Source organism: Equus quagga, chromosome 15 (assembly GCF_021613505.1).
Source record: "Equus quagga isolate Etosha38 chromosome 15, UCLA_HA_Equagga_1.0, whole genome shotgun sequence".
NCBI classification, from domain to species: Eukaryota; Metazoa; Chordata; class Mammalia; order Perissodactyla; family Equidae; genus Equus; species Equus quagga.
Window position 1 is genome coordinate 13,377,045 of NC_060281.1, and position 9,324 is coordinate 13,386,368.

Here is a 9,324-nt window from a genome sequence, read left to right on the forward strand (position 1 = left end):
TCAAAACATGGGGGGAAACAACTTCTCCCTTGTAGATTCTGCTCTTGGTTTCTAAACCATGATTTTATAGAAAAAGAACGTTTCGGTTTCAGAGGGCAGCAAGTAGTTATGCAATCTTGCACACGTCATTAAGGAATCTTCAAATGGACTCACCACCCTCAGTGTGATAGAAAAGACTCGGGCGTTCAAGTGCACCCGCCAGCACTCGGAACCTGGGCAAGCCCGTCTTCTCACAATGTTTCCCCTCTATAACATGGAGAGCAATATTGCTTTTCTGTGTGTTATTGGGTCCAGAAAACCCCACATTCCCCGGAAGCAAGGTAGGGCCGTTCTCACAGAAGTACAGTCAAGACTCCGTTTTCGACACAGGATATCTTTTACTAGAAGGCGGGAGAGGAAGCTGGTTCAGCTGGATAAATCCCTGCCAGGGATGAACCACCGGAGCCCAGCCTGAGTCACTCAGTGAGTCACTCAGTGAGCCACTCAGTGAGTCACCGAAGCGGCCGGCTGAGGAGGCAGGCGGCACCCACAGACGGGAGCCCACCAGGGTCTGCGGCAGGAAGGTGAGTTCAGCCTCTTCCCGAACACAGTGTGGGCTTCACAGCTAAATATTTTGACGGCTCTGCCATCTGGCAGTATCAGTTCGCAGCCGGCCTGGCTCTGAATCTCTCTTCCACGACAGACTCTTGGTCATCTCCACACTGAGAGTGGGGAAAACTGGTTTGCAGTTCTGCTCAGCCAACGCTCAGCTTCAGGGTCACAGCAAGGCAAATTGGTCAAGCTTGGCATTAGCGCCCTCAAATTTCCCTTTTTTATTCTTTTCCCACCTTTCCTTGACCTGTGCTATATGCTCTTCCCTTCCTCACTTTCAAAACACTTTCTAATAGTCATCTACACACTAGTGAGAATTTGAGTCCCTAAATCTCTTCTCCCAGTAGCATTTTAAGTTCATTTCTTATGGTCCGATGACTGTCTAGCACTAGGAAAACTGCAGACAATAGTGAATGGGGTGAAAAGAGAGAGGGGAGGTCAGGTAAATTTAGGTGAGACACCCAGGGCAGGGACACCTAGTCTCCCATTCTAAAGTCTGGCCTTAAAGCAAGGTCAGTGGCACCTGCTTCGGGAAACACAATACTAAACTGGAATATTCATGGAAATGAAGAATTGCAGTGTGAGGGTGTTCCCTAAAATTCTACTGATCGGGATAAAACGCAAACTCTTCCTAGCGGGCCTGCCTCTGTGGGGTCATCTCTACCATCGTCTCCCTGCCTCCCTCTATTCCAGCCACACTGGAACAAGAGCCAAGCCCATTTCTGCCTGGCAATCTTTGGGCTGACTGTTTCTCTCCCCACCTCGTTCCTGGGGGCCCCAGGGCAGTAGAGGTGCAAGATAAAATGCAGGACACCCAGTTACATTTGAATTTCAGACAAATGGCAATTTTTAGTTACATGTATGTCCCAAATATTGCACGGGGCACACTTATCCTGAGAGAGTATTCACTGTTTATCTGAAACTCAAATGTGACTAGGTGCCCCGTGTTCTTCTTTGCTAGACCTGGCAACCCTACAAAGGATGCCCTTCCTCACCAGCTCAGCCAGACACTGTGGGCCCCTCAGCTGCCTTCGGGCTCCATCGCTCCCTTATCTCCTTACCCTGCTTTCTTGTTTCAAAACATCCACATGAAGTTCTGTTTGTTAGCCTCCCCTGCTAGCCAGACAGAAAGTTCCGTGGTTCCATGCATAGATCTCACATATCTTCTTCCTGGCTCTCTCTCTGGTATCTGGAACACAGGAAATACCATTTCATTGGAATGGATGAATGAATGAAAGTATAGAGTGAGCTTTATATACACACTCGGTTTTCTTGAATCTTTTACTTTAAGGAAAAGCGGGTAACTCCCAAAGGGAGTTTAGACTTCAAGGTTTTCTGCTCTCTGCCTCCTTAGCTCCTTCATCTGCTGCTGGACTCTCTCTCTCTCTTTTTTTTTTTTTTAAAAAGATTTTATTTTTCCTTTTTCTCCCAAAGCCTCCCAGCACATACTTGTATATTTTTAGTTGTGGGTCCTTCTAGTTGTGGCATGTGGGACACCATCTCAGCGTGGCCTGATGAGCAGTGCCATGTCTCCGCCCAGGATTCCAACCCGGGAACCCCTGGGCCGCTGAAGCAAAGCGCCCAAACTTAGCCACTCCACCCGGGGCCGGGCCCTGGACTCCTTTCTTTTATTCCCCGCCCCCGAGGAAGATTAGCCCTGAGCTAACTACTGCCAGTTCTCCTCTTTTTGCTGGGGAAGCCTGGCCCTGAGCTAACATCCGTGCCCATCTTTCTCTGCTTTATAGGCGGGGCGCCTACCACAGCATGGCTTGCCAAGCAGCGCTGTCTCCAAACCCGGGCTCCGAACCTGCGAACCCCTGGCCGCTGAGAAGCGGAACGTGCGCACTTAACAGCTGCGCCACCGGCCGGCCCCTGGACTCTTCTGATGACTTCTGCCTGCCTTTCTGAAAATGCCCGTCCTGCCTTCCCCCGACTTTCCCGCCCCAGGCCCCCCAACACTCCCTGCCCCCAGAGCAGATCCCACCCCTCCGACCTGACTTCTCGGATACCTGAAACTGCCCAGAGACCCATTATTTTTCCGGGACACTCCCAGGAAGATAAATTTGTCCGTTCTCCTTGATGCGGATGAATTTCTCGTCTTCTTTCCCGGGAGCGGGTTTTGGTTGAGAGACGTGAGAGAAGAGGGAAGCCCTAGGGCCCGGGCCCAGTGACGGCGCGCTGCAGACCTGGACAGGAGAAGGGGTTCAGAAAGGCGGGATCAGCGTAGACTTTCATTGCATCAGGCCACACCTTCTGTCTGCGCTCTTAAGGACTCTGTCCTTCCCCTCCCGTCAGCCCTCAGGAGAAAGCCCCCGGCCCTGGCTTCAAATCCCTATTAACTGCTGTTGGTCAGCACAGCACAAAGCCACCTTTGTGAGAGAGGTTAGGTTAGCTTCTCTTTACTGCTCTAGAAATCTGGCTGCAGACAGAACTAGCGACCTGGGGCCGGTCTCTGGCACAGTCTCCGGGCGGTGTCCTAACTGGAACGCTGAACGAGTCCCCAGTGCCGGAGCCTTGCGGTGGCTGAAAAATGACGCTTGCATTCCCGTCATCAACCAGATGGCTCATGTCGAGTGTCCTGATTGTTTTGGGTATTCTTTGTGTGCAACTTTGAGTCCCTGTCTCGTATTTGGGTCAGAGCAACGGGAAGGACACATGACTTGCTTTAAAATTAGCCTCAAACTCATTGCATAACCGGTCTCGTTTTCACTAAATGGAATGGTTTCTTGAGAGGACAGCATGGCATTTGTAGTTAAGTCTGTCTGGTTGAGTTACCTTGGAGAACATCGTTTCCATCCACCAGGACTCAGTGTTTCCACCTGTGAAATGGGGTAGCTTTTGTTTGAAAGAAAATAAATGAAGGGTAACAACATAAAAGTAACCACCTCATCCAGACCCCCTTCCCCCAGCCACACCACACACACACTCACACTCACACACACACACACACACACACACAGTTTTGGGGCTTGTCAGCAGATGGACAACAATCTCTTCTAGTCCCCAAAAGACAGGGCAAACATAGAGCGGAAAGAAATGCTTACTCCCTAAATCACGCCATCGTCAGAGCCCGGTGGCATGTTCTGATGGCTTAGTGAGCTCAGAGAATATATTTTAAGTCTTAAGAAAACAAACTTTTCTGTCTGTTTTCTCCTGGGACCGGGACATAGTCTTCATACAAATTCAAAATCAACAAAAAGAAACTAACAAAAAACCCTCCTGACTGCTGTCCTTCTCCAAGAACAAATGGTTTCTCCAGATTTCTGATTCATCTTGGCAATGTGTGCGAATAAACCCGAATGACCCCGAGGCTAAATAGATGCAAAGAACTAGGCGTGATTGTGTATGCCTAGAATGTTTCTTTGTAACAGCAAACAGTGTTCCCATGATCGGTTGAGTTCGAAGAATGGTCTGTTGTAATTTATATCTCACTTCTGAGGTGGTGGTAAATTGCCGAGGGTTAGAGCAGAGAGTGCTAAAAGATGTGGGCCTCTTTTAAGTAGGGGGACAAAGAGGAGGTGACATTCAGCTAGAAGCCACCAAGCACAGGGTAAATCCATCTTACAGCCGGCTGTGTCACCAGGCGAGGAGGCTTCCGGGTGCTCTAAGATCTTTGCAGCAGACGGACCTGGGTTCAGATCCCAGCTTCCTGGCCACGTGGCCTCGGGCCAGCTTCCTGCCTTTTAGAACCTCTCTCCGCTCCTCTGTAAAGTGAGGGTGAGAACAGTGCCTTGTGAGGCTTAAGTGAGATGATGCTTGTAGAGAGGGCTCAGCAGAGTGCCTGGTACACAATCAGCCCCGACAAATGCTGGACATTGTGGGAAATTGTACTTAGCCCTCATCTCCTAGGGCTGCCATGACGAATTACCGCAAATTTGGTAACTTAACACAACAGAAATTTATTCTCTTGCAGCTCTAGGGACCAGGAGTCTGAAAGCAAGGTGTTGGCAGCTCGGTGCTCCCCTGAAGGCTCTGGGGAGTATCCTTCCCCGCCTCTAGCAGCTTCCAGTGGCTGTGGGCATTCCTTGGCTTGGGGCTGCATGCATCGCTCCAGTCTCTGCCTCCACGTTCATGCAGCCTTCTCCCCTTCTCCCTCTGTCTCTCTTCTATTTGTCTCTTAGAAGGACACATTATTGTATTTAGGGCCTACCTAGATAATCCAGAATGATCTTATCTCGAGACCCCTAATTTAACACATCTGCAAAAATAAGGTCACATTCACGGGTTCTAGGGACTAGGATGTGGGTATATCTGTTCGGGGACCACCATTCAATCCACTACAGTAATATTTATATGGTTATTTAGCAAGCAGTGCAGTACTGGCCATCACCCTGGGCGGGTGGGCTCCTGGGCCCATCACTTTAGAAGGCCCTCTGTCACATGGCACGGGCTCAGTGTAACCCCCAATGCTGAACATCTGCAGGTGACTGACACCCTCCAGGCCCCAAGGTATCCCCTACATCTTTTGCCCCGTGTTCTCCAAGCAGAAGGTAACCACGCCCAAAGCTGCAAAGGTTTGTAGAGTGTGCCACTGCTGACCTCAGATCTGACGCTGCCTCGGAGAGCGAGGAAGATGCTGGTGGTAGAAGCTCCTGGGAGAGAGGGAAGATGACGTAGCTGTGCCATCCTCCTCTCCAAGTGGCCTGCCTGCAACAGTCTCTGGTTTCTCTTCATGTTCCAACGGATGGTTCTGGAATTACTCGTGAATTAGCACAATATCCACAACAGTTCACGGTACACTTGAATGCAGATGTATGCAGGTGCACCAACAATATGTGTGAAGCCTGATATCAACTCTTTACAACACTATGTGCATCTGTATATTTTTAAATATTGTTTTAAGAGATTTTGAAAATCATGAAATAAATGATAGTGATTTATAGGATGAAATTAAAACATTTGTAACAGTGTCTGTGATCATGAATATATCAGATGCAACCCAATTACAATGTTGGTATATAAAACTCATGATCCATTTCCAAATCAAAGTATTGCTTTAAGAATTTTATTGACAATTTCAATTGCTGCTGCCTCTGCAGAGCAAAATTTCTCCACATTGAAAATTTAAAAAAACCCAAAGATTCGAGAAAGGTCATCTAGTGTGCATTACTTTTAATAGGACGCAAATGATGTGAAAATATTGATTATAACAACATAATTAGTGGTTTTGCTGAAATGAAAACCAGGAAGATTAATTTTATGGATAAATATATAACCATACATGAATTGTGTCTTTATTGTATTGCTCATTTAGACATATCAGCCCTTGAGGCCAGCCCCGTGGCCGAGTGGTTAAGTTTTCACGCTCCGCTTCAGCGGCCCAGGGTTCTCCAGCTTGGATCCTGGGTGTGGGCCTACACGCCATGCTGAGGTGGTGTCCCACGTAGAAGAAGTAGAAGGACCTACGACTGGGGTATACAATTGGGTGCTGGGGCTTTGGGGAGAAAAAATAAAAAGTTTTAGCATATCAGCTCATTAATCGAACACCCACAAGTGTGCAATGATAATGGAATAGTCATTTAAAATTTTTTGCCAATTTGACATCATAAAAAAACATAAATTTCACTTTTTTCCCCAATTTTGTTGCTATGAGGATATATTTATCCAAATACAAGGCTCAAGCAAGTTTTATTTAAATAGACGTTAGAAGTGTGGGCCTCCATTCATGCTCTCGCCCCAGGCCCTGCAGTTGTTAGGGGCTGGCCCGACTCTGCTTCAGGGTCTCCATCCATAACCTGTAATCTGCACTTGGTGAGAGTTTTCTGACTTTAGAATCTCTTGTCCATCCCTTTGGCAGGATGACACCTTGCCCAACCAGGAAGGAGGTTAACAAGGCTGTTCCTCCGGGGTCATCAAAGCCAGTTCACAGGAGTGACACAGCACACCATGATCTGCTCTGGGGAGTGGCATCTCCTGATCAGAGGCCTGGGGCGGTTGGTGTTTGAAACAGGAGGCATTCGGAGGTCTGCCTCACTCGCCAAGCGCAGCTCTCTTGTGTATCTCTGCGTCCCCCTCATCACCTCGGTCCTAAGTCTCTAAATGAATAGGCTCCTCTGACCACACACACAGGCAACTGGGTACCGCCTGTCCTAGCTGTCCATTTTGGCTTTTCCTCCCTTAGATGATTTCTAAACTACTTTGCCCTCATTCCTACAGAATAGATTGCCTTTGTTTCTGACCATGTGTTGTATCAAAATTCTAATTTTGCTGTAAGAAAGTTTAGGACCTCTCAGAGTTTGGGGCTCCCCAGTATTGTGCCTGATTCCCAAGGTTTCCATGTATGAACCTCTGTCTCCGGTGACAGGTACGACACAGTGTGGGAGACAGAGCTTGGCCTCCCCAGGGGCGGGGCGGGTGCTCACTGTGCAGGGTGCCATGTGGAGTGGGGCCAGGGCTGCACATGTGCCACCTGCTCTCCTAGCCCTGCTCCTGACCCTCCCAGAGGGACATCCTTTTCTAATTCATCCACGAGGGGTGCACTTTTTCCACTTTGCATAACATCATCGGTCTAATGCGGCTTGAGGTGGCCCTGCTTGCATACCAGTCCCTCCACAGTCCCCCTTTTCTCCCTACTCAGTGAATCGGGTCAGAAGAACTGGCAGTTAACCTAGATGAAGGAAAACAAGAGAATAGGTCCCAAGCTGTTTAGATTGCAAACAAGCATGTCACCTGCCCAGGTGACATGCCTTCTAAAGCCTATGCTTGCATAACAAATGGACAATAGCCAGAGTGTGATCCCTGAACCAATTGTACTTGAGCTCTCTCGACCTGGAGGCTGCCACAGCCAATTCAGAGACCAATATGCAAACCAGCTGGGCGCTCTGGTGGCTCCCTGCCAGCCCAGGAGCTCCAGCAAAAGTTCCTGTAGAAGGATCCCTCGGTTCCTGCCCTTGCAGCCAGAGACTCTCTCCAGGCTCTCAGGCTCTGCAGGCTGGCTTGCTGCTGCCCCTCACCTGTTCTCTCAGTTTCTACCAGGGGTTCTCAGCTGGGGCGACTTTGCCTCCCAAGGGACATTGGGCAATGCCTGGAGACATCTTTGTTGTCACAACCTGGGGAAGGGTGCTACTGGCCTCAGGTGCACAGGATCCAAGGATACTGCTAACCTTCCTACGATGCACAGGATGGCCTCCCACCACAAAGAATTATCTGGTCCAAAATGGCAACGGTGCAGAGGCTGAGAAAGCATGGGTGTACCCTCCACGTGGGTCCCTTGAATTTGGTTCTTACTGTCTTATTGACCCTAGGACTGTTGCTTCTGCCACCCTCGGCCCCAAGCCCACTCTCACCTTGGATGTAAATGCCACGTTCCTTTTTGTTCCACATCCTGAAGCTGCTAAACAAAGGCTGCCCTCATGTCACCAGGTTTCTATAAATCCTTCCAAACACTGTCGGGGCTCTGCGATGATTTCAGGCCATCCTTGGGGCTTCCCCCAACCTTCCACCCCTGGAGGACCTCCTGCAGGACGAACTTAGTTTACAGCTAACACATTCTAGCTGTTTAAATAGTGCAATTTTTAGTTCTGTTTTGTGAAGGTATGATAAAACAGCAAAAAACAATCCCAAACTAAGCCTCTGCTCTTTGCTCTGTTTTTTTCACAAAGGATTAATGTGCTTCTAACACTGTTAACTAGTGTTGTCCTATTTTTGTTCATGTTGTAACTTATCTCCTTTCTTGGACTTTTTTTTTATTCAACCCTCTCTACCTCTTTTTGCCTCACAAATTATTAAGCCTAACTTCAATTTTTCGTGATGTCTGTTAGTTTCTCAACACCTAAACTTCTTTAAACAGATTTCATCCACATGGTAGGCAGAATAATGCCTCCCACCCCCAAAGATACCCACCTCCTGACATCTGGAACTTGTAAATATGCTACCTTACATGGCAAAGGGGACTCTGACAATGTGACGAAGCACGTTAAAAGAAGGAGTGATCCTGGATTCTCTGGGTGAGCCCAACACAATCACATGGTTCCTTAAAGGGGAGGACCCTTCCTGGCTGTGGCCAGAGAGGCAGATGTGACAGGGGAGAAGGATCAGTGAGATGCAATATTGCTGGTTTGGAGGAAGGGAGCCTTGAGCCAAGGAAGGTGGGCAGCCTTTAGAAACTGGAAGATGTGCAGAAGTGGATTCTCCCCTAGGGCCTTCTGGAGAAGGAATGTGACCTTGCTGACATCTTAGTTGAGCCCAGTGAGATCCATGTGGGACTTCTAGCCTCTAGACCGCAAGATAATACATTGGGTGTTTTTTCAAGCCACCAAATTTGTGGTAATTTGTTAAGGCAGCCACAGGAAACTAATGCAATCCCTCATTTTTCCATCTTTTATATTCATTAAGGTATTTTTTCCCTTAAAATGATTCCTGACTTCTGAAAGACTTTTTAATCTTAGACATTTTTCTTTAGTTCTCCTGTCACCCATTAGCAAAAATTTATCCAGACATCACTTCTTGATGTTTCTAGGAGCTGTGAAGTTGCAGAATTTTGGTTTGTTGCATGCAACCTGGTCATCTACTATAGATCTTGTTTCGCAGATAAGAACCGGAGACTTCTGAGATGGCAAGGGGGTTGTCAAGCTCACGCAGTTACCAGACAGCAGACCAGCACCACACCCCGTGTCCTGACTCACTAGCTGTTCCTATTTTCACTTCCTTCCCCTTAAAAAAATAGGCTAGTCTATTGATTCAAGAAGAGCATGCTAGCTTTTTCCATGTACGGGGGTTCTGAAAACATACTGA

The 9,324-nt window shown here is 48.2% G+C and overlaps 2 long non-coding RNA genes across 3 annotated transcripts; one reads left to right on the plus strand and one right to left on the minus strand.

Annotated features, from left to right (window-relative positions):
* Nucleotides 1-425: 425 nt before the first annotated feature.
* LOC124225988 (uncharacterized) lies at nucleotides 426-2,671 on the plus strand. The gene is made up of 2 exons (XR_006885178.1): nucleotides 426-563; nucleotides 2,337-2,671. It is a non-coding gene; the product is annotated as an uncharacterized LOC124225988 (long non-coding RNA).
* LOC124225987 (uncharacterized) lies at nucleotides 562-5,980 on the minus strand. Of its 2 annotated transcripts, none has more exons than XR_006885176.1 (4): nucleotides 3,636-5,980; nucleotides 2,601-3,410; nucleotides 1,653-1,780; nucleotides 562-749 (listed from the first exon to the last, which is right to left on the minus strand). It is a non-coding gene; the product is annotated as an uncharacterized LOC124225987 (long non-coding RNA). The 2 variants fall into 2 exon arrangements; XR_006885177.1 differs by having other exon boundaries at nucleotides 2,601-2,777; nucleotides 2,961-5,972.
* Nucleotides 5,981-9,324: the final 3,344 nt, after the last annotated feature.